At 33.3% G+C, this 24,656-nt stretch overlaps 1 non-coding gene and 1 pseudogene across 1 annotated transcript; one reads left to right on the forward strand and one right to left on the reverse strand.

Moving 5' to 3' along the window:
- The window catches only part of LOC139900345 (RNA-dependent RNA polymerase 1-like), a 32,101-nt pseudogene extending 13,773 nt beyond the window's left edge, over nt 1-18,328 (reverse strand).
- LOC139903527 (small nucleolar RNA R71) lies at nt 348-454 on the forward strand. Its single transcript, XR_011778341.1, has one exon. It is a non-coding gene; the product is annotated as a small nucleolar RNA R71 (small nucleolar RNA).
- Nucleotides 18,329-24,656: the final 6,328 nt, after the last annotated feature.

Genomic DNA, 24,656 nt, shown 5'->3' on the forward strand with positions numbered 1-24,656 from the left:
GTTCAATGTGACAATCTTTCAATAAGTGTGGTCCACCGCATAGCTCACAACTGATTCGTATTGCGTGAATATCTTTATTCATCTTTTCCATTCGTCTTTCGAAAGCATCTATTTTTGCGGAAACGGAATCAAAGTCATGGCTAGAATCAGCTCTAGCCGCTTTAGATGATCGAAAGATATCTTTTTCTTGGTGCCACTCATGTGAGTGGGATGCTGTGTTATCAATAATTTTGTAAGCTTCAGTTGCGGTTTTCTTCATAATTGAACCACCAGCTGTTATGTCGATGTCTTTCCGTGTAGCAACGTTGACACCTTGGTAGAATATTTGTACTATTTGATAAGTGTCTAAACCGTGTTGAGGACATCCTCTCAACATCCTTCCGAATCTTGTCCACGCCTCATATAATGTTTCATTTGGCTTTTGTGTGAACGTAACAATTTCTCCTTGAAGTCTCACGGCTTTAGATGCCGGAAAGAATTGTTTAAGAAATTTTTCAACTAAAACATCCCATGTATCAATCGCCCCTTCAGGTAACGATTCTAACCAATCTTTGGCTTCTCCCTTTAAAGTCCAGGGAAACAACATGAGATAGATTTGTTCGTCTTCTACTTCTCGGATTTTGAATAGTGTACAGATTCTATTAAACGTACGAAGATGTTCGTTTGGGTCTTCATTCGGCGCACCACTGAATTGGCATTGATTAGTCACCATGTGTAGAATTTGTCCTTTGATTTCATAATCTGGAGCATTAACTTCTGGTTTAATAATGGCATGACCTTGGCCCGTGCGTGTAGCTCTCATTCGGTCTTCCATACTTAGAGGTTCTAGATTTTCCATGATTGGAAGTGTTGTATCTGAATCACTAGAGGTTTCTGATTTAATGGTTTCTTCCTCAACAATCTCTGTTTGAATGATTGGTGGTTCCGGAGGAATAATTAATGGATCAGGGTCTCGGAATTGTCCCTGAGTATTCTCCGGATTCTCAATTGTGAGATTTGTTTCAAAAACTGGGTTATCGAAAATTTGAACTGAAGTACTTGGTCGACTGGATGACGATTCTAAAGAAAAATCAACGGCGGTTATATTTGCTAAATGTCTTGATCTAGTTACAGGTGGTGAACGTACAAAAGGTGGTGAACGTCTTGCTCGGTGCATTCACTGAATATCCTATTAGTTTTTAAAAGGAAAGAAAAATTATAATAAGTTATCCAATCAATAGACTTTTCTGATTTTGCCCACGTTTCGAATAGCCAAAAGATGCAGCAGAGGGGCAGGATTCGTTTGGTCTCAATATAATTGAGTACTGTTTGGCTCCAATAACCCGGTCCACGTACAAATCCAACTATTAATACGAACCAGAAAATTTTGATGTCTATCAATTTAACCACTTAAAATAAATTTTCGTAATTTTAAGAAATTTAGAGAAGAAGTAGAAAAAATTCTAAGTCCTAAAAACTAGAATGGCGAGAAATAAGAGAGAAAAAGATTGCGCGTCGAAAAATGTCGAAAAATAAAAGGTCGAAAAATAGGCGTCGAAAAATAAAAATAAGAAAGTAGCGCGAAAAACGGCGTCGCAAAATTCTAAAGCACCTAAATCTTAGTCTAAGGAATAAGCACTTAAGGGATTTTACGGCAAACCTAAAAATTCTAGAAATAAAAATAACTATGCAAAACTAAACTTAATACTAAAAATTGTAACTATAGTCTAAAAATCTAAAGGTAATAAAACTAAAAAAAAAAATTATTATTTATTATTTTTTTAAAAAATTTTTTTTTTTAAATTTTTTTTTTTTTAAAAAAACGAATTTTTTTTTACAAATTTTTTTTTTTTTTTTTTAAAAAACGAATTTTTTTTTTTTTAAAAAAAACGTTTTTTTTTTACAACTTTTTTTTTTTTTAAACGATTTTTTTTTTACACAAAATTTTTTTTTGTTTTTTTTTTTTTAAAAAACGAAATTTTTTTTTTTCTTAAAAAAAACGATTTTTTTTTACACAAATTTTTTTTTTTTTTTTTAATTTTTTTTTTAAAACGAATTTTTTTTTTTTTTTAAAACGAATATTTTTTTATTATAATATTATTTTTTTTTCAAAACTTTTTTTTTTAATTCATTTACTATTCATGAATAGTAAATAAAAATAAATTAATTAATTTACTATTCACATGAAAGCGACATGATAGAAATTATTAATTATAAGTTACATAATATACCCCTGAAGTATTTAATAAATACGACTTTTTTTTTTCTTATTTTCGTATGAAAAATAGAGAGTCCGTCTTTGTTTTATTTTGTTTGCTATATATAAAAATAAACATTGAAACCCTTTTTGTGCTCTTTCCACAAATGTCAACAAAGTGGTTCAACAACCCTTGAATTATTTATATTATTGTCGGTGGACCAAAACCAAGTAAAATACTTGGTCAGTAGGCCACAAAAGAAAAGATTTATACTGTATATATTAGTTTTCTTTTATTTGATCATAAAAGAATATAAGTCTATTAAATAATTTTGTGATTTAACGATTTGTTGATTTTTTATTATATTTAATTAAATCGTATCAAATTTTGATTCTAAAATATTATTATATTATTATATTCTATTTCAATATTATTATATTATTATATTTTATTTCAATATTATTATAATTAAAAATATAGCGTTTTAGCGGTCCCCGGCAGCGGCGTCAAAAACTTGATGATGTAGCGTGAGGGTACGAAATAGTATTATTTTTAATACAAAATACTACAAAATATGACACAAGTTTTATTAATTTACGGATGGGATATACCTAAACCTTGCTACAACACTATAGGCAGTGTACCTAATCGTAGAGTAGTGTAGTTTTTAGTAAGTCCGGTTCGTTCCACAGGGAGCTGGTGATACTTACTATATTTTTAACTATATTTATACAAAATATATATAATTATATAAGTAGTAATATTATTATAAAAGGGGAGTTTTACCGTTTAATGACAGGTTTGTCGATTCTATATTTTAAGCGTAAAGATAAATGACGATAATTAAAGTGCGTAAAATAATGACAATAAATAAAATGACAGTAAATAAAATTGCGAGTAATAAAATGACAGTAAATAAAGATACGATGAGAAATATAATAAAAGAATTATGCTTATTTAAACTTCCGTAATCATGATGTTTGACGTGTTGATTTTAATTTATTACCATGGGTTAATTGTCCTTTGTCCTGGTTTATTTGATACGTCTATCTGGTTTTTGTCCATAATAGTCCATCGGTCATAAATATAAAGTGCGAGTATCCTCGTCAAATTACCCTTATACCCGAAGTCAAATATTCCAACTGATTAAGGATTTAAACTGTGACGCAGTTATCACTTCTGTCAACAATTACACCAGTTATCACTGTATGTAATCTACCCCTGTTTTGATTAGATATGAATATTAATTTACCCACTTGATCAGTTTGAATAATCAATTACCCAACCCGAATAATTAATTAAATGATTATAACAGATTCCATATGAACGTCACTAAATAGGACAACCATAATCATTATTAATTATTAGGTTAATTAATTTGAAGATAGGTTTGACAGACTCCAATGAGTTGTCACTCAATTAGACAATACCCCCCATCTATTAATAGTCAATAGTCCAATTTCCACAAGTGTCGGTCTTTTGCCCAAACCTTAATTATGGTACAAAGCCCAATTACCCAATTTTAGTAATTAGCCCAACATCATGATTACTTCGTTTTAAATAAGCATAATAATAACTTAGCTACGAGACATTAATGTAAAAAGGTTGAACATAACTTACAATGATTAAAAATAGCGTAGCGTTACACGGACAGAATTTCGACTTACACACTCAAACGATCTCTATCATAAATCTTATTATTATCATAATTTAAAATTAAAATTAAGATTATTGTTATATCTTATTAAGTTAACATTATGATAGAGATATAGAATATAGATATTGATAATTGATATAGATATTTGATCGGATAAAAAAAAGATAGAAAAGTTATTCCTCCCTTCATCGAACGTAATATAGCCTTTTATAGGCGAAATTAGAAATTGAATTTTCATTTACGACCCCTGAACTATGCTCAATTAACAACTTTTTATTATTTAATATTATTCTTATTATGAATTATTTAAATATTATATTTTATTCTTGTGCATAGTTGACTCGTAATTTTTACACCGTTGCGTCGAGCGTTGAGAGTTGGTTCATGTCCTGGTTCCGGATTTTCGAACGTCCTTTCGTACAATTTTATATCGTGTACTTTGCGTTTTGTAACTTGTACTCTTGTCATTTTTAGACGTTCTTCATCAATAATTTGAACCTTTTTGATTGTATCTTGTACTTTTGAGCTTTTTGGACCTTTGTGTCTTCAAATCGTCGTTTTCGCCTTTTGTCTTCGCACTTATTTAAAATAAACGAATATTACTTGAAAATGGAACAATTGCAACTAAAATCTTGTCTTTCTTGGGGGATTTTGCTATGAAATATATGTTCCTTTTTAGCCTTATCAGAAGATAAGCAAGAAGCATTTAATTACTTGAAACAACAGTTAAGTCAGGCACCGATTCTCGTTTTACCTGAGGGTAACGAGGATATAGTGGTATATTGTGACGCCTCTAAAAGAGGGTTGGGATGTGTATTGATGCAGCGAGGAAAGGTTATTGCCTACGCCTCTAGGCAGTTAAAGCAACATGAGAAGAAATATCCTACCCACGATCTTGAATTAGTAGCAGTGGTTTTTGCTTTAAAGATCTGGCGACATTACCTGTATGGTGTAAAATGTACCATTTGCACCGATCATAAGAACCTTAAATACTTCTTTGACCAATGAGATTTAAATAATCGACAGAGAAGATGGTTGGATCTTGTGAAAGATTATGACTGTGATATACTTTACCACCCCGGTAAAGCTAATGTTGTTGTAGATGCGTTGAGCCGGAAGGGAGTCCATTATGTTCTTAAAGTTAAATCATTGAGAATGACAATAACTTCTAAGTTGTTTGATCACATTAGAGACGCTCAAAACCATGCTTTAGAATTAAATGACGTTAAGCACGAGCGTCTCCCGGGTCATTTGGAACATCTGATCGAGGATTCTCGAGGTTTAAGAACTCGTTATAGTAGGATTTGGATACCGAGGACGAGTGATGTTAAGAAAATGTTGTTAGACGAGGCTCATAAATCTAAGTATTCTATACATCCTGGTGCTACTAAGATGTATCGAGATCTTAAGCAAGATTATTGGTGGCCGGGAATGAAACGTGATATTGTTAAATATGTCCAAAATTGTTTGACATGTTTGCAGGTTAAGGCCGAGCATCAGCAGCCGTATGGGAAACTCCAACCTCTGGAGATACCTGTATGGAAATGGGAGAAGATTATTATGGACCTGATCACAAAGTTGCCGAAAACGCCTCGACAACATGATTCTATTTGGGTAATCGTTGACCGATTGACAAAAAGTGCCTTGTTTTTGCCAATTCGGGAGTCTTCATCTTCCGAAGTACTTGCTGATATCTATATTCGAGAAGTGGTTGCTCGTCATGGAGTACCAATTTCTATTGTTTTCGATCGGGATACTCGTTTTACCTCTCGATTTTGGAGGAAATTTCAGGAAGATTTAGGTACTCAGTTGCATATTAGCACTGCTTTTCACCCACAAACAGACGGGCATAGTGAGCGTACTATTCAGACCTTGGAAGATATGCTCAGAGCTTGTGCTATTGATTTTGGTGGTAGCTGGGATGCTCATCTTCCATTAGCCGAATTCTCTTATAATAACAGTTATCACTCTTCTATTAAAATGCCGCCATATGAAATGTTGTATGGTCGTAAATGCCGAACACCAATATGTTGGGGTGAGATTGGGCAGAGAGAGTTGAGCAGTACTGATGTTGTTCAACAAACCAATGAAAAGATTGATCAAATTCGTGAACGCCTGAAAATGGCGCAAGATAGGCAGAAATCATATGCAGATATAAGAAGAAGGCCGATTGAATTTCAGGTAGGAGACAAAGTCATGCTCAAGGTATCACCCTGGAAAGGAATCATACGTTTTCGTAAGAGAGGAAAGTTGAGTCCGAGGTATATTGGCCCATTTGAAATTCTAGCTAGAGTTGGAAGAGTTGCTTATCGACTAAAACTACCTGAAGAACTTAGTGGTATTCATGATACTTTTCATGTATCACAACTAAGGAAATGTTTAGTTGATGAAGCAAGTTATGTGCCATTACAAGAGATAGAAGTAAATGACAAATTGAGCTATGTTGAAGAACCAGTCAGAATTTGTAACAACCCTCACTTTTCGACTTCTAAATTACTGAATTAACCCTAGGGTTATATGTCTGACTATATGTATTAAGGGTTGTTATATACAATTAAATATTGACCGAATAGTAATTTTTAGTCAACAATGTACGCTTAAATAAATAATATATTATTAATTTATATAATTTGAAATAATTTAACTAAGTATATAAACTTTGTATCACTTTTATTATTTAGTTAATGTATTATATATTTAGCTATATAATAAATCCAATTATATATAAATGTAATAATATTTACAAACTTACTAAAGCTATAGTTTAATAATTAAAATCATAATTATTATTAAAAATACAAAATACCGAATTATTTATTATTTTTATGCAAAATTTGTATTTATTAATTAAATAAAAAATAAAATAAAATAAAATATTATTGACAAATATTCTTGGAAAAACATTAAATAAATTTGTTTATTTACAAAAAAAAAATCCTTAAAATAAATAAATAAATAAATAAATAAATAAAATACTTTTTAATTAAAAATTTTAATGGAAAAACTACTTTTATTATTTTATTTTGTGCATTATCCCATGACCTAACATTTAATACTTTTTAATTTTAAAATCTCATTAAGAATTAAATATTTCTTTTTCTTTTAATTATTTTATTCTTTTTACCTAATTTTTTCAAGTATAAATACTCCTCATTTCTCATTCAAACTCACACCAAAATTTCTCTCATTCTCTCTTTGAAGAATTACTACTAGTAAGTATTCTTTTCTTACTTTTTATTTTTTTACTTTTTACTTTTTACTTTTTTACTTTTTACTTTTTACTTATTACTTTTTACTTCAGTTATTATTTTTACCGAAATATGTAAATAATGTTATAAATTATATGCAATTAAAAATAAAATAAATAACATGTATACACTATTACTATTACTAGCACCTATAACCTACTACTTATATTATAACATAAAAACATTTTGGGATATGTATTAGAGATGTATAGATCTTCGAACTTTCTTGACGAATGGTTTCTATGAGATTCTAGGCAGAGGGTTTGGATTTCCGATTTAAAGGGTCCTATGGCTCAAGCCCCTAGATCTAAATTAGCCATTCGAAGGGAAAGGGGTGATTGGAAGCTTATCTAATACGACAAGTATCCTAAAATGGAAAACACTGATAAAAGTAGAAACTCTCTAGTCATAGAAACTTAGTAAAATAAGAAACTTTCTAAAAATGGAAACTTTATAAAAATAGTAACTTACTAGGAATAGAAACTTAGTAAAACAAACTATACTTAAACACATACTTAAACTTAAACATGGGCAAAACACTTAACTACTCTTAAATGTCAATAGGTTGACTTTCCTGCTCACTCGTTCAATTCTTTATTCCGAGGAATAACTCTCTCTCTACTTACTAAGGTGAATTCATAGCCCCTCTTTAATTGCTAGCAAACTTACTTACTTTTACTTGGGGTGAGACACATGCTGTTTTTACTTTTTACACTTTAGACACAAGTACCAAACTGTTAAACTATGCTATACCCGGCTATGTCCGACTAAGTCCCTACAGTGATATTTTTAATTGCTGCGGCATGCTTAATTATTGGGGATAGGCCTATCGGGAGTAACGTCCCCGATACATTTGACCAAGTCATTGTATTACTTAATAATGAAATTAAACCGACAAGGACAGACACAGCTTGTCATGGGGCAAACTTGAACGTTTAGTCTAAATATCACGCATTGGCATAACTTTTTGATCCTGCGGGAGATCAACTTTACAAACTAAATCTTGTGGTCTAAAACAACGACAAACTTTTTGTTAAACTTATGAACTTCACTCAACCTTTTTGGTTGACACTTTAGCATGTTTTGTCTCAGGTACTGTTTGATTCAAGCTCTTATACTTACTGCTTATGTGATGCTACTTGGACATAGGATCAAGAGATATCGCATTTATTACTTCTGCATGTGAACATTTACAATATTGTTATTCCTGTCATTGTAACGATATTTCATTTTCCGCTGCGTACTCATTAAAGTTAAATTCATCATTTAGTATTGTTCTCGTTTATTATAATATGTTGGTATGTTTTGATATTAGTGACGTTCCTTCCAGACCCTATTGGGAGGACGTTACAGATTGGTATCAGAGCATAACCAGGCTGTTATAGAGAACCAGGATTGCATTTTTATGTGTGCCTTACTTGTTAGCTAGGGTGCCTTAGCAATCTAGGAAACTATAACCTTTCCTGCCTTAGAATTAAAGCACTTAGGATTGCTCCATAATCTTAAGGATTATGCTTTAATATACTTGACTTAAAGATTCTAAATCAAAATCTCTTTCCTAATATTAGGACGTCTAATTCTCATCAAGCGAACAAAATGAATCTTTTCGAGCCAACCGAAAAAGATACTGAAAGATCTTCCACTGAAAGACCAGTCCAAAGCCCACCTTATGGCTTTGGTGGTCCTCCATCACCAAATTATAGCCCAAATACTAATCTTGATTCACATGGGTCTCCTCAATACTATCCAACCCCAAGAAATAAAGACAAGAGGAAACGTCTTGAAGAAACTGGCCCGTCAAAGAAAAGATCCCGATCTCCTTTCTACAATGAAGTTGATGCCAAGTACGAGCTCATGAATCTGCGAAAAACTACCGATGACCTAATTCGCCATATTGCAAGGATCGATTTTCAAATGAAGGAAAAAGACCTAGCGATCAAGAAGCTCATGGAGGAAAATGCTGAACTAAAGAAAGAGATAAAGTTGGTGAAGTATGAAGGTGATAGAAATACCCGATGGGGGAAGCAATATCTCTCTTGCCTAAGAGAAGATGTTGACCTTAGATTGAAGATGGAGGAAAACCGCGTGAATAATCAACTTTCTATAAGGGACCACAAGTACCATGTAATCAACAATGATGCTTCCAATCTTTATGATAACATCGAGTATCTTTATGAGGAACAAAAGGAGAAGAACGACAAGTTTGAGAAGTTTATGAAGGAGGTTGAGGACGAGAAGAAGAAATATGAAGACTACTTCAATCTTAATATTTCCTAGTTATTTTCTATCTATGCAAAGGCTAGGCCTTAAACTATTTCTATCCCCGAATCGTGTAATAAGAAGGCTTGTTTAAAGCCTTGTTCTTAATAAAATAAAGTGTTTCGTTTATATCATATTCATCTTTATTCCACTTAATTTTTTTTTCAAACTTATGACCTATCAAGTTTATCAAACTTCTATATGTTATTGAAGATAACGGTTCGTCCACAAGCTCCTGCTACTACTTCAAACACTCACGTATCTTATGCCTTTATGCATCGGTTTGCGAACCGGAAAATATTATTGGGTTATCACAGTATACGAATTGAAATTCTTTAATCAATATCTGGTTACAAATCTCAACACGTCATAACACCATTATTACATAAATGGATGACACATCATATCTTATCATATATTATCATGTCTATAAACTTTGTCTACCACTTATCCTAAATTTCCTCCGTAAATTACGAAAATCTTTTTGCTATAAATACGTATTCAAGGAAACGAATATATCATTCGGTATTCAATACCCATTTCATATCAAACCCTATTCCAAACATATAATATGAATTTCTCAAACTCTTCAAGCTCCCACGGCAGCGTAACCGGAACAAACGAACCAATCAGCCATCATCTATTCTGGATGAATTGGGGATGGGTTCGTAGCCGACTCAATCAATGGAGACAAGAAGAAGGTGATCCCTTCCACCAACCGAATTCACCTCTTGGCGAAGAACCTGAAGCGCTTACCGGCGAACCAGTCCGAAACACCATTTTCTCTCTTCTTTCCAGGGTATCCCGTCACGAATATATAATATCGAAGATTCTAGATCTTATTCACCCCCTTGTTCCAACCACAAATCATCCCGGAATAATAGAAGAAGTCAACGAGCTTCGCGCTCAAGTAGTGGCTCTGGAAAATCTGGTGCGAAACCTACGAACACCAGCAGCAGCACCAGCAGCATAACCAGCATCACCACCAGTACCATCAGTACCATCAACATCACCACTAACAGCATCAGCTTCATCAACAACAACATTCGCATCCCCCGCCTCAACAACACACTCAGTACCTCAAATATTAACATGATACGCCCCATACATACCAAGGAATATTAGCAATAAAGAGTTAAGATGTATTGACTCATTTTTCGTGAAGAATTATATATGTATACCTTATATATATATGATTTGGAACAATAATAAATCTTGTCGTACTAAGCAATTACGTGAGAATCTCAACTAGTATGTACTACTTGGTTAATTCATATCACTAATATGCTATGATGTACACCCTTCGCTAATGACTTAACAATTGTTAATCACTGCTTTAGCACAATAAACTCCATTTCATAATAAATCAAGTATAACGATGAATGTATTGATTCATAACTTCATTAGCGAAATATTTCGCAACAATTATGAAATCTATAAGATTTTGGAGATTATTTACTCTCGTTCCAAACCGTAAATCAAATGAGTTTAATATATATTAACTCATTAAATCCATGATTATATCTGAAGAATACATATATGAACGTATATCTTCATAAAGATTGTAAAAACTGTTAATTGTGAAAATATTTTATCGGGTAGGTAATACCCGAGAAATATTTACATCTCACATAAATACACTGTACATTCTTCAATTTCGATTCATAAATCATTAATTATACTCACTGCCTTCACTGTGATACACAATCATTTTCATACAAATTTAATTACACATTCTGAAATTAACATACCAGAATTCAAGTAAAGCTTTAGCAGGTGTTATCTTCCTAAAGATCACTACATTCATGAATTATATTCATTCGTATTCTATGATGAATTATCACATCAAACCACCGAAATTATCATCAACAACGCCTATTCGTTAACCATTAGATCCGTTGACGATTACAATCAGCGTTTAATCATCTAAAAAAATAAAATTTCTTGAAACCATCTCGGATTGATAACCAATGATTCAGATATGGTAGCATTAAATGCAGAGGAAACAAAAGAATTTTCCTCGTCATTGGAACTTAGAAATTCTGAGATATCACTGTATCTTTCGTTATAAATATCCTCTATATTTCTGAAGATATCTTTATAACGATTCTTGTCATCAATTAATTATCTCTTTGCGATATCTTTATCACATCATAAAGGAAACCGTTTTAGTTTCTATATTCTATAAAGTTCAAGTTTAAATTATGAATGATTTGAAGTAGTATTGGGAATTGAAGCATGAGTTAGTATAATATAATGACGTCAGGCCAACGTGATTATATTACAGTAAGTCATGCTAAATTTTTAATGGAAGATGATGATTCATAGACTTTATAATCATTATTTGCCATGTTACACGACTCTTATCTATTTAAAATCTAAACATATCAAGAAAATATTTTTCTTGATAATTCGGTCTTTTCCGGATATTCTGGTAATATGATAAATCAAATCGTGCTATTACCTTTCCTTCTGCTTTGAATATCATGATCATTCGAAACTTCATACCTACGAATTCTGGACCGTTACTTGCTTTACAAAAGCATGAAGCTTCGACATATAAGGGAAAATATAAATCCCGATAACAACACTGAAATTACAAACCGTGTATATCAATGCGTATAGCAATATAAAGACACGGGAGAACTAAAAAATAAATCCTAGAGCATAGTAGAAGTAAACAGACTCCTCTGGTGGGAGTTGGAAAAGAAGGATGATTGTGGCGATAACCAATATAATGTCAAAGACAAGAACTGGATTAAGCATATTAACAAAACTTTTGGAAGTATGAATTGAGAAAGAAAGTATATAAGTGGTGAAGATAATGAAATGGAAGAAGCTAATTTATAGCAAAAATTCCAGACACAACAATCGAGGCAATTCACCGCATTTAATTAAAGAAAATCCTAATTTCCGTAATTACCGGAAAATCAAATCTTATAAAGATTTCGAAGATTTCTTTAATTCCTTGAAATCCGGAAATCAATCGTAACTACGTCAAAAGTTAAGGCGAACATTTAATTTTCTCATTTACTCTTTTACGATAGCTTCGTTTATACTCTTTCTATAATCGAATTATTTTATCCATATTATTTAATGTCGATAAAACTCTAATTCATCATTCTTGTTATAAAGAATGACGATCTCTATCAAATTTCATGACTATGATTTTCATGAACTCCTCTCTGTTTTGTCTGCCTAATATTGCAGCATAAACGCTCAAGGTTTTAAATGAGCTCAATATTATTCATAACACATTTCATGTATCCAATTTACTGAAATGACTTGCATAACATCATCATTTTGAATGATCTCTGCATTAATGATAAAATGCACTTCGTAGAAGAACCTATAGAGATTATGGTTTGTATGACTTAAACGCTTGACACAAAACAATATTCTATCCTTTGGAAAACACGCAAGGCCCCGAACATACCTGGGAACGTGAAGACCAAATGAAACAGAAATATCCCCATCTCTTCTCAACCGCTGATGCATCCGAGAAGTCTACCTAAAACTTCGGGACGAAGTTTTTATTAACGGGGAGGTACTGTAACAACCCTCACTTTTCGACTTCTAAATTACTGAATTAACCCTAGAGTTATATGTCTGACTATATGTATTAAGGGTTGTTATATACAATTAAATATTGACCGAATAGTAATTTTTAGTCAACAATGTACGCTTAAATAAATAATATATTATTAATTTATATAATTTGAAATAATTTAACTAAGTATATAAACTTTGTATCACTTTTATTATTTAGTTAATGTATTATATATTTAACTATATAATAAATCCAATTATATATAAATGTAATAATATTTACAAACTTACTAAAGCTATAGTTTAATAATTAAAATCATAATTATTATTAAAAATATAAAATACCGAATTATTTATTATTTTTATGCAAAATTTGTATTTATTAATTAAATAAAAAATAAAATAAAATAAAAATAAAATAAAATATTATTGACAAATATTCTCGGAAAAACATTAAATAAATTTGTTTATTTACAAAAAAAAAATCCTTTAAATAAATAAATAAATAAATAAATAAAATACTTTTTAGTTAAAAATTTTAATGGAAAAACTACTTTTATTATTTTATTTTGTGCATTATCCCATGACCTAACATTTAATACTTTTTAATTTTAAAATCTCATTAAGAATTAAATATTTCTTTTTCTTTTAATTATTTTATTCTTTTTACCTAATTTTTTCAAGTATAAATACCCCTCATTTCTCATTCAAACTCACACCAAAATTTCTCTCATTCTCTCTTTGAAGAATTACTACTAGTAAGTATTCTTTTCTTACTTTTTATTTTTTTACTTTTTACTTTTTACTTTTTTACTTTTTACTTTTTACTTCGGTTATTATTTTTACCGAAATATGTAAATAATGTTATAAATTATATGCAATTAAAAATAAAATAAATAACATGTATACACTATTATTATTACTAGCACATATAACCTACTACTTATATTGTAACATAAAAACATTTTGGGATATGTATTAGAGATGTATAGATCTTCGAACTTTCTTGACGAATGGTTTCTATGAGATTCTAGGCAGAGGGTTTGGATTTCCGATTTAAAGGGTCCTATGGCTCAAGCCCCTAGATCTAAATTAGCCATTCGAAGGGAAAGGGGTGATTGGAAGCTTATCTAATATGACAAGTATCCTAAAATGGAAAACACTGATAAAAGTAAAAACTCTCTAGTCATAGAAACTTAGTAAAATAAGAAACTTTCTAAAAATGGAAACTTTATAAAAATAGTAACTTACTAGGAATAGAAACTTAGTAAAACAAACTATACTTAAACACATACTTAAACTTAAACATGGGCAAAACACTTAACTACTCTTAAATGTCAATAGGTTGACTTTCCTGCTCACTCGTTCAATTCTTTATTCCGAGGAATAACTCTCTCTCTACTTACTAAGGTGAATTCATAGCCCCTCTTTAATTGCTAGCAAACTTACTTACTTTTACTTGGGGTGAGACACATGCTGTTTTTACTTTTTACACTTTAGACACAAGTACCAAACTGTTAAACTATGCTATACCCGGCTATGTCCGACTAAGTCCCTACAGTGATATTTTTAATTGCTGCGGCATGCTTAATTATTGGGGGTAGGCCTATCGGGAGTAACGTCCCCGATACATTTGACCAAGTCATTGTATTACTTAATAATGAAATTAAACCGACAAGGACGGACACAACTTGTCATGGGGCAAACTTGAACGTTTAGTCTAAATATCACGCATTGGCATAACTTTTTGATCCTGCGGGAGATCAACTTTACAAACTAAATCTTGTGGTCTAAAACAACGACAAACTTTTTGTTAAACCTATGAACTTCACTCAACCTTTTTGGTTGACACTTTAGCATGTTTTGTCTCAGGTACTGTTTGATTCAAGCTCTTATACTTACTGCTTATGTGATGCTACTTGGACATAGGATCAAGAGATATCGCATTTATTACTTCTGCATGTGAACATTTACGATATTGTTATTCCTGTCATTGTAACGATATTTCATTTTCCGCTGCGTACTCATTAAAGTTAAATTCATCATTTAGTATTGTTCTCATTTATTATAATATGTTGGTATGTTTTGATATTAGTGACGTTCCTTCCAGACCCTATTGGGATGACGTTACAGAATTCTTGATCAACAGATAAAGAAGTTAAGGAATAAGACTCTCTCTTTGCTGAAAGTACAATGGCGATATAGGAAAGGTTCCGAGTCTACTTGGGAACCTGAGAAGTGGATGATGGTCTATTGTCCTTCCGTATATCAGGAATGGTTCGTGAGGACACGAACAGATTGACGGGGGGAGAGTTGTTACATCCCAAATTTTCAAGGTAATAATAATAATATTTTATTATTATTGTTATCGTTATCTAGCCGTATAGTGATTTTTATATGTTTGCGTCAAATTATATACGAAAAATCTAGTTAATTGGTAAGTGTAAGATTGTTGAAACTTGAGGGACTAAAAGGGGCTAGAAGCTAAAATTTGGGGTTTGAAGTGAAAATATCAAATAATCAGTAAAATATATATCTGTATAATTTTACAAACACCTATAAACATCTTGTTCTTTTTCCTTGTCACATACCGAAGAACCCATAAACCCTAGCTCAACAAAATTGAAGTCTAATTCGTGCCTTTTAATTCCAATTCGACCTAGAATCATTACTACAACGCAAGTTAATCCCTTATTCTTGATATAATAATCGGTTGAAAATTGAGAAATTGAGTAACCCTAAAGTAGTTAGGGTTGAGATTAATCGAATTTAAGGAAAGGTTATGTTCCTATGTTGTTATAGAACATGTGGGATGTGTCAATCTGTTAATTGGATGGTGAAAAAGGTGAAGTTGATTAAAAAGGATATTAATTTGCGATTTTGCTAAATTAAGTTGGTTCAATTAGATGTACTACAGATGAATTAATACTTAATTTCGATAGAATTACACTAACTATGGTTATAGTCTTAGTCAAAATTATTTAGTGAAGTTTGACTTTAAAAGTCAAACTATACGCTCTGATGTAGTCTGTTATAGTCAATAAATTAGTTATAACATGTTCATGAGTTGTAATTGTGTTGTTTGTTAGGTGCTAAGGACTAAGGCGTGATCGTGTTAAAGTTATAGTTAATTAAGGTGAGTATATTGGACTTAAACACGTAGTTGGGTCATATTAAATCGGATTACAATTGTGTAATAGATTTGATATGACTAATGCAGTTATGCAGTAATGCAGTATTTATGCCGTTATACATATGTTATATTATTATCGTTATTGCCGTTTTGCCGTTTAACATGTGTAAAGCTAATTATATGCCGTTTATATATGCTGAAAGGATCCTATGCAGCTATGCAGTTTCGCAGTATTAAATGATGTGCATAATGATTATTATGTACATTAAGGCCGTATGTTATTTGTTTAATGCTTATGTACTCACTAAGCGTAAAGCTTACTCTTTAAGCCGTTAATATTGTAGGTACTGAAAGTTCTAAGGGAAAGAGGCCTGGGAAGGAAGTAGTCAATTCAGAACGTGGATGATCTTGACAGTAGGTTATATCTCTTTTGATCACAGTTATATTTGATACTGGTCCCTTTTGAAGTTAAAACTAAAAGTGTCGTTTTGGTTGCATTGTACGATAGTCGTATGGTTTGGTTTGATTACTCTGGTTATGTAGTTACATGCTTGTTAGTTTAAAGTATTGAACATTTTGTTTAGGTATGAAATAGCAGGTCATTTTGGTGTGGTATGTTAAAATTGTATTAACTGCCCATTTGTACCATTTGACCCACTTGGACAATTTGACGTCAAAGTCGATATTTGTTTGTTTGTACGCGTCCACCATGTTGTGTTAAGTGTATTTGCGGGTCTTGATATTTTGAAAATGAAGTTTGAGTCTATTTTGGTCAATGTGGGAAGTTATGACCCATTTGGGTCATAATTGTCCATCTTGACCCGATAACATTATTTATAGAAAGCTAAAGTTTCCAACTGCTTTCTAATGTCATTTTAGAGTTGTGGAATGTTTTTGGGTCACTCGAGTGCAATGAATAAAAGTTTGGGTCGTTAACCAATTTCGGTGTCAATTTGGGTAAAGTGTCAAAATGACTCTAGGGCGTACTTCGCGGGCTTGTAGGTTAAAAATAATTAAGTTTGGAAGAAATCTAACAATGGGTTTTGAAAGTATTCGCAACAAGCCTTGAGATGGTATATAACATATTTGGTAAGTTTGAATGTAAACATGTTTTAAACTGACGTCAAAACAGGATTTACAGTTGTCGATGAGTTGTTTCTGTACAGCAACAGCAGCTACTTATAAAAATGCAGTCGTGAGGCTGTTTTCAATAGATGATAACTTAAAAACCGTTATTCCGTTTTTAACGAATAAGGTGTCTACGGAAAGGTAGCAGAGCGTACTTTCCAATGGTCATGGTCTAAATTTTTAAATCTGCTTAAGTGGGACCCAGAAATTGTCGAAAAGTGGCTGTACAAGCGCAAAAAAAAAAAATTAAAATAAAATTCAAAACCAAGGGCGTTACATATTGGCAACCCTCTTAGCAAAGTATACCGATATCATCCCGATTCTCCGTCAGAAAAAATTTACTTAGTACCAAATTCTGTATTTTCTACATCCTTAAGCCATTCAATTTTGTCATATGCGACGCTTAAGCTTTCTTGTGAAGAACAAAAGATTGGCCGAGTCTAGCACCATATTTAGCGACGTTTTTTATGCGGCTAAAGTCACCCATCCAGTCCCTCATAACGGCAACGTTAACTCTGTGAGTTAAGGCAAACATCCAAACAGAGTTATCACGTAACTGACTTGACGAGAAAGCGAGAAACTCAAACTTCTTTTCACCGATAACAATACCGTCTCTAAGAACCTTTAGAATCCGTTTATAGATGGCAGTTCCGGTATCCCCGTTTGGACTAATTACATGCGAGGATAATTGTTTCTCTAGTTACTCATTGACGAGAAACGATACAAGAAGAAAGTTAACGATATATTCTGCATAATGGCGTAAAACCCGATTGGAAACATAACCTCTGGCCCACGGAAATAGTGTTATTTTAACCCGTCTAACATATACAAGAACATCTTCTAACGAGATAGTAGGAGATGTTAGCTTTTTCTTTTTTTGGTTTTCTTCGGTTATCCAAGTAACGGGATCATAACAACATTCTTTTGGGTTTGTCTTGAAATCTTTTGACCCTGTGTTCTCATTAAATAACTCTTCCTCTTCAGAATCATTACCACCATTGATGCTGGTTTTTGATTCTTTAGTTATAGAGCCACTCGTTTCTGCTGCTGCAGAATTATTCATTGTTTCCATGAACTCAATCAACTCTTTTCTAATCATAGCTGTTAGATCCTTCCTTTGAAGAAGTTCTGCTTCCTGTTTATGTTGTTTTGCTGCCGCAACCAGATGATGTTTCATAGATGACACAACCTCGGTTTGAAGTGTAATTTTAATCTTAAGTTCCTCCAACAGTGATTTGATTTGGGCCAACTAAGCCTCCAAGTTTTTAATCCGCTTGTTATTGATGTTGTTTGCCATTGTACCTGTTGGATGTGTGAATGATATCAAAACAACAAGGAAAAGAAGAAGGAAAAAAAAGGCTGATTTGGATTTTGCAGTGGAGGCGCGGCGCGGCCCTTCCTGGGCGCAGCGCGGCTAGGTCCTGACGGGCTGAAAATTCTAGAATCAAGTTTTCTTGTTCCCTAAGTTGTTTCCTTGCCTATATAAACATCTCATTGTAACCCTAACATGTGTGCACGAAAATTCTAGTGAAGAATCTCTGGTTTGCGCCCGTGGAGTAAACCTTTCTCCGTGTTTTGGAGTTAGGATATAATCACGTTAAATCCCTGTGTCGTTTATTGCTTTAGCTAATTCGTTTGTCGTTCGTGGGTGTGTGATTAGATTAAATCATACGTCTTGTTTGGGTCCAATAATCCTAACAAGTGGTATCAGAGTCAGGTTTCGAGTGGGAGAGATGGCGATTTGAAAGCATGGTGAACGAACGATGGGTTTTGTACATGTATCGAGATCAAAGGGCTTAGTTGAAGAGATCGCGAAGAACTCACGAGTATGTCTATGTACTCATGAGATAATCTATTAAAATTGGTCTATGATTATAATAGATTATTGTGGTAATTCGCGGTGATAACGGAGTCGGTGGTTGGATCGATAGTTTTTGTTGTGAAAGAGATTTTTCAAAAATTCGGAATTCTGGCGCAGCTGTGGTAGAAAATTTGTAGCGGTTTCGTTAACCGTTGGATATCCATGATATTTTAACCGTAGTTTGAAGACTCGTAGGTCTGGTTGTGTACCAAAATTGAAAGTGATCAGACGGTTGGATTGGGAAATACAATTTTCCGAAGTTGCAGTAACTCGGTTTAGGGTTTAATTGCAGAGCTGTGGTCGAAAATTCATAGAGGGTTCGTTAACCGTCGGATCTTCTTGAAACTTTTTCTGTAGGTGGTAGACATGTAGCTCTAAAACATATCCAAAATTCGTAGTGATCGGACCGTTCAAATTGGAGTTATATTTTTTCGAATTTTGCAGCCGCCAGGAAAAACCTTTTTGGGTTTTGTTTGCGCAGCTGTGCGAGAATATTTATTGTGCGTTCGTCTACTGTTGGATCGACTTGATTTTTGGGGTGGTGGTTATACACACATAGATCTAGTTGTGCTAAAAATTCGAGATTGATCGGTGGATTTTCAGATATGATTTTTCGAATTTGGGCAGTTTCAGGGTTGAACTTTTTCGGGTTTGATGACGTGAGTGCGAGACGGTTTATTTTTTGTCTCATGAAACTTCGAGCGATACGACCTGTGTTTTTCGGGGATGTGGGTTTGTTATGGGAGCTCAGGAGGTTTTTTTTATCTCGGGTTAGAGCAGTTGGATAACAAACAAGAAGCATCGAGTCGAAGTTGACAGTGGGAGTTATCGGTGGAAGTTGGTGCTTGCGTGTTATGAAACTGGGTGACCAAGCGTATGGTCGGATATTCCAAGATGATTGGGATATTATGGAACTTGAGCTTTTTAGGATCGTTGAGGGTGTCGGGAACTCAGTTGAGTTTAGTAATCGACGGAAGTTATCGAGCTAGTGGGAGTTAGTCAACTAGTAGAGTGGTGGAGATAATTATGCGACGTTGTTCTCCAAAGTTCTCAAGATTAGTGTGATGATTCCGGGTAACACTAGGGCTTCGAGTACTTGTTTTATTCTCCGATGGCAAAGAAATTTGTGACTGACAGGTGGTACGAACCAAGTTTCTTCTCGAGTAGCCGCGATTTTATTTCTTACTCGTACAGTGGGAGCGTGCTTGGGTTGAGAAGATGGGTTTGTGAAATTCATAGCTATGAGGAAGTCAGTGTACCAGCGAGAAAGCAGAAAGTTGAAAAGTTAGTAGATTTCGAGGTTGTGACTGTGTTCTCACTAGAGCCTTGATGAAGAGTCTACGAGGGCGTCTGATGGATTTTCTGATTGCTGGAAAGGAAAATCATAGATAGACGGTGAAATCCTGTACGAGAGTGATCATTGACATGTGTGTTCGGGATTGGACATGTCTATGGTGATCGGTGAGGCGATGTAGTCTCATGAAGAATCCTATAATTGAAGAGTCGCATACTTCAATTGGTCTTCTAGTGTAAGAAGATGATCTTCGTGTTAGAAGATGGTGGCGATAGAAATCGAGATGGCTCGAGCTATTAACTAAGAGATTGGATTATCACTCAGCGGTGTTTTTTGGTGTCGAAAGACTTCACTTGCTCGTAGGATAACGAGTGAAGTGCGGCGTGATTCGGGTGTCTCATCCGGTGGTATCAAAAGGAGTTGGTAATCAGCTAATCTAGAGTTATTGTGGGTTGTTGAAGAAACATAGTGACGGGTTGGCGAAGGTTGTGTTTAGATCATCCTTCAAGTGGGAGATTGTTGGATGTGTGAATGATATCAAAACAACAAGGAAAAGAAGAAGAAGAAAAAGGCTGATTTGGATTTTGCAGTGGAGGCGCGGCGCGGCCCTTCCTGAGCGCGGCGCGGCTAGGGCCTGACGGGCTGAAAATTCTAGAATCAAGTTTTCTTGTTCCCTAAGTTGTTTCCTTGCCTATATAAACATCTCATTGTAACCCTAACATGTGTGCACGAAAATTATAGTGAAGAATCTCTGGTTTGCGCCCGTGGAGTAAACTCTTCTCCGTGTTTTGGAGTTGGGATATAACCACGTTAAATCCCTGTGTCGTTTATTGCTTTAGCTAATTCGTTTGTCGTTCGTGGGTGTGTGGTTAGATTAAATCATACGTCTTGTTTGGGTCCAATAATCATAACAATACCTACCTGTATTTTATTAATCAAGAAACCTGGAAAATTAAACTAAAAAAATTGGATGATGAACATAAAAAACAATGGCCCAGAAACAACGCTTTAAACCAATTGATAAGAACGCTTGTCGATTTATTTATTTATTTTATTATTAATAAACACTCAAAAGCAATTAAAACACCTGATATTAAGTCTAAAATTCGAGACGTAGGTCGATCTCCCAATCTGACTGCAGAAAATACGTGTATATTAAACCTAAACCCAAGACTCTTTATAGCTCTGCAATATTTCTAAACATACCGTAATTCTTATATTCTAATACTGATTAAAATTGACAATTATAGACTTACCATAACTCTAATATAATACGAGTACTAATTATCATTATTTTATCATATCTACTAAACCTCATCAAGAATTTCGTCGTTTTAGACCAATTTGTGTGTAGAGTGCATTGTAGTTTTGGCCAAGGAAGACAAGAGTCATATGACTTATAGTTAAGGTGTAATATTTGTAAATATTTAGGGATAAAAGTGGGGCATAAAAGATAACTTTGGGGATTTAAATGTAACTCTCTAATTTAATATAATAATTATTAATTAAAATTCACCCAATTTTTTAACGGAATTTGTCTTTTTTCTCACCGCGAGTTAGATTTCTACGTTATCACCTTTTAACTCAAAATAATTTTACGAACAAACTAATTATATTCGAAACGGAGCTTTTTTAATAAAAAAAAGTGAAACATATGATAATAAACAAACTAAACCAATTATATTACATGAGTTCGAGTACTTTAACCCATTTTGTTCGCTTATTTTTTATCTGTTCTCGCTCAATATTAGTTTTATAAAAGACGTTAAAATGTTTCATCGCAACGCGCGGGCCATTAGGTATACTAGATAGCAAACTTAATATAATAATTATCAATTAAAACTCACCCAATTTTTTAACGGAATTTGTCTTTTTTCTCGCCGCGAGTTAGATTTCTACGTTATCATCGTTCAACTCAAAATAGTTTTACGAACAAAACACAACTAATAATATTCGAAACGGAGCTTTTTTATAAAAAAAAGTGAAACATATGATAATAAACAAACTAAACCAATTATATTACATGAGTTCGAGTACTTTAACCCATTTTGTTCGCTTATTTTTTATCTGTTCTCGCTCAATTTTAGTTTTATAAAAGACGTTAAAATGTTTCATCGCAACGCGCGGGCCATTAGGTATACTAGATAGCAAACTTAATATAATAATTATTAATTAAAACTCACCCAATTTTTTGACGGAATTTGTCTTTTTTCTCGCCGCGAGTTAGATTTCTACGCTATCACCGTTCAACTCAAAATAATTTTACAAACAAAACGCAACTAATTATATTCGAAACGGAGCTTTTTTTTATTATAAAAAAGTGAAACATATGATAATAAACAAACTAAACAAATTAGATTACATGAGTTCGAGTACTTTAACTCATTTTGTTCGCTTATTTTTTATCTGTTCTCGCTCGATATTAGTTTTATAAAAGGCGTTAAAATGTTTCATCGCAATGTGCGAGCCATTAGGTATACTAGATAGCAAACTTAATATAATAATTATTAATTAAAACTCACCCAATTTTTTAACGGAATTTGTCTTTTTTCTCGCCGCGAGTTAGATTTCTACGTCATCACCGTTCAACTCAAAATAATTTTACGAACAAAACACAACTAATTATATTCGAAACGGAACTTTTTTTTTTATAAAAAAAGTGAAACATATGATAATAAACAAACTAAACCAATTATATTACATGAGTTCGAGTACTTTAACCCATTTTGTTCGCTTATTTTTTATCTGTTCTCGCTCAATATTAGTTTTATAAAAGACGTTAAAATGTTTCATCGCAACGCGCGGGCCATTAGATATACTAGATAGCAAACAACGTATATCCAAATACAACCGCAGCAACGCGCGGTCCGAATTCTTTCTAGTTAAAATTAAAATAAATAATAAAGCTAACATCTAGCCCCTGGACTTATAAACCTTGCCGAACCTTTTTATTGCTGTGAAAAACTCGTCCAAAACGTTGCTCATGTCTATCAGTATGTCATCCTTTTTGTAACCTTGTGTTGTAGCTCAACTGGTAGTGGCCAAACACATTTTATTAGAGGTCATGAATTCGACTCCCGAGAACTACAACATTGCACACAAGGTTATTTCGTGATCTTAAAATACACCTAAGGTTGCATTGTTGGGGCACGGTAGGGGGTTTACCAGCCATGCCCTCGGATTAATCCGAGTTTCCTCTAGGTCAGCAGTTGAGGCGGGTTATACAACTGCGAGAGATAATCGCGTGGGTGGTTTAGTCTCCGGTTGATCTCAAATTGCTGTTAAAAAAATTAAAGTCACTCAAAAATATATAGGTTATCTAGAATTTTGGAATTAAAGCAGGATACAAAGAGGAATGGCCAATTTAAGTTTATATTTTCACACCTCGTGAGTGTTTTTTTCTATATTCCTAAAACCTTATTTTAAATAACTGAAGACATTGTAAATATTTAGTGTTCAAAACGGTACCCAAATTTTTCACTCAAGTCAACAGCAGGTTGACGTTTAGTATGTGAACTAGTCAACCATAATTGCATGGCTTAAATCTAAATTCTGAAACCGATTTAATATTGTTTTGAGTTTTGAACTTACTATCACAATATTTGACTTGACACGTATGGTGCATTTGTTTGTCTCTTAATGAATGCTGAACCATTCTGCATTTAACGTGTTTGTTTCTCACCTCTTAATGACATATGATGTTGAATGGTTTAGAATTCAGTAATGAATTATTCAGAGTTGAAACACTATAGTGACTATTAAACACCTAATTTTGCATAAAGTACCATCGGGTCTTCGAGGTGGGCCAAAGATTCTTTCCCCTAGGGTTTTGGTAACCTCAGTTACCTCTTTGAGTATGGTTCTCATTACTAGCCTTCTTTAAAAAAAAAAACAAAAGAACCACATCCAGGCAGAAAGCATGATGATGGATCCCAGTTAACTGAATCGGATACTTTGTCATCAATTGTTGCAAATTTTAATAAAGAGAGGCGTAATGGTTCGATTCCGATTAATGTTCGTCGAAGAAAAGTTAGTAATGGTTTGTCTATATCACTACAAGAAAACTGTTATCTTGGGACCCCCAAAAGGGTCCTAAAAAGCTCATTCTTGGGACCTTTGGCTTGATAGGACCCTCAAACCAGTGGACGTATAGGTGGGCGTCCCATTAACCAAAAAGGGTCCTAACGGTCATAGGACCTTTTTCATGAGTCCTATTAACGACATAGACAGGGTCATTATAGAGTGACATATTAGGACCATTATATTATATTATTATACTACATACTAAATACGGACACAGCCCACCAATCATATTCCACCCCATCAGCCCCTTCGCTACAGTATAACAGT

Source organism: Rutidosis leptorrhynchoides, chromosome 3 (assembly GCF_046630445.1).
Source record: "Rutidosis leptorrhynchoides isolate AG116_Rl617_1_P2 chromosome 3, CSIRO_AGI_Rlap_v1, whole genome shotgun sequence".
Taxonomy (NCBI): Eukaryota; Viridiplantae; Streptophyta; class Magnoliopsida; order Asterales; family Asteraceae; genus Rutidosis; species Rutidosis leptorrhynchoides.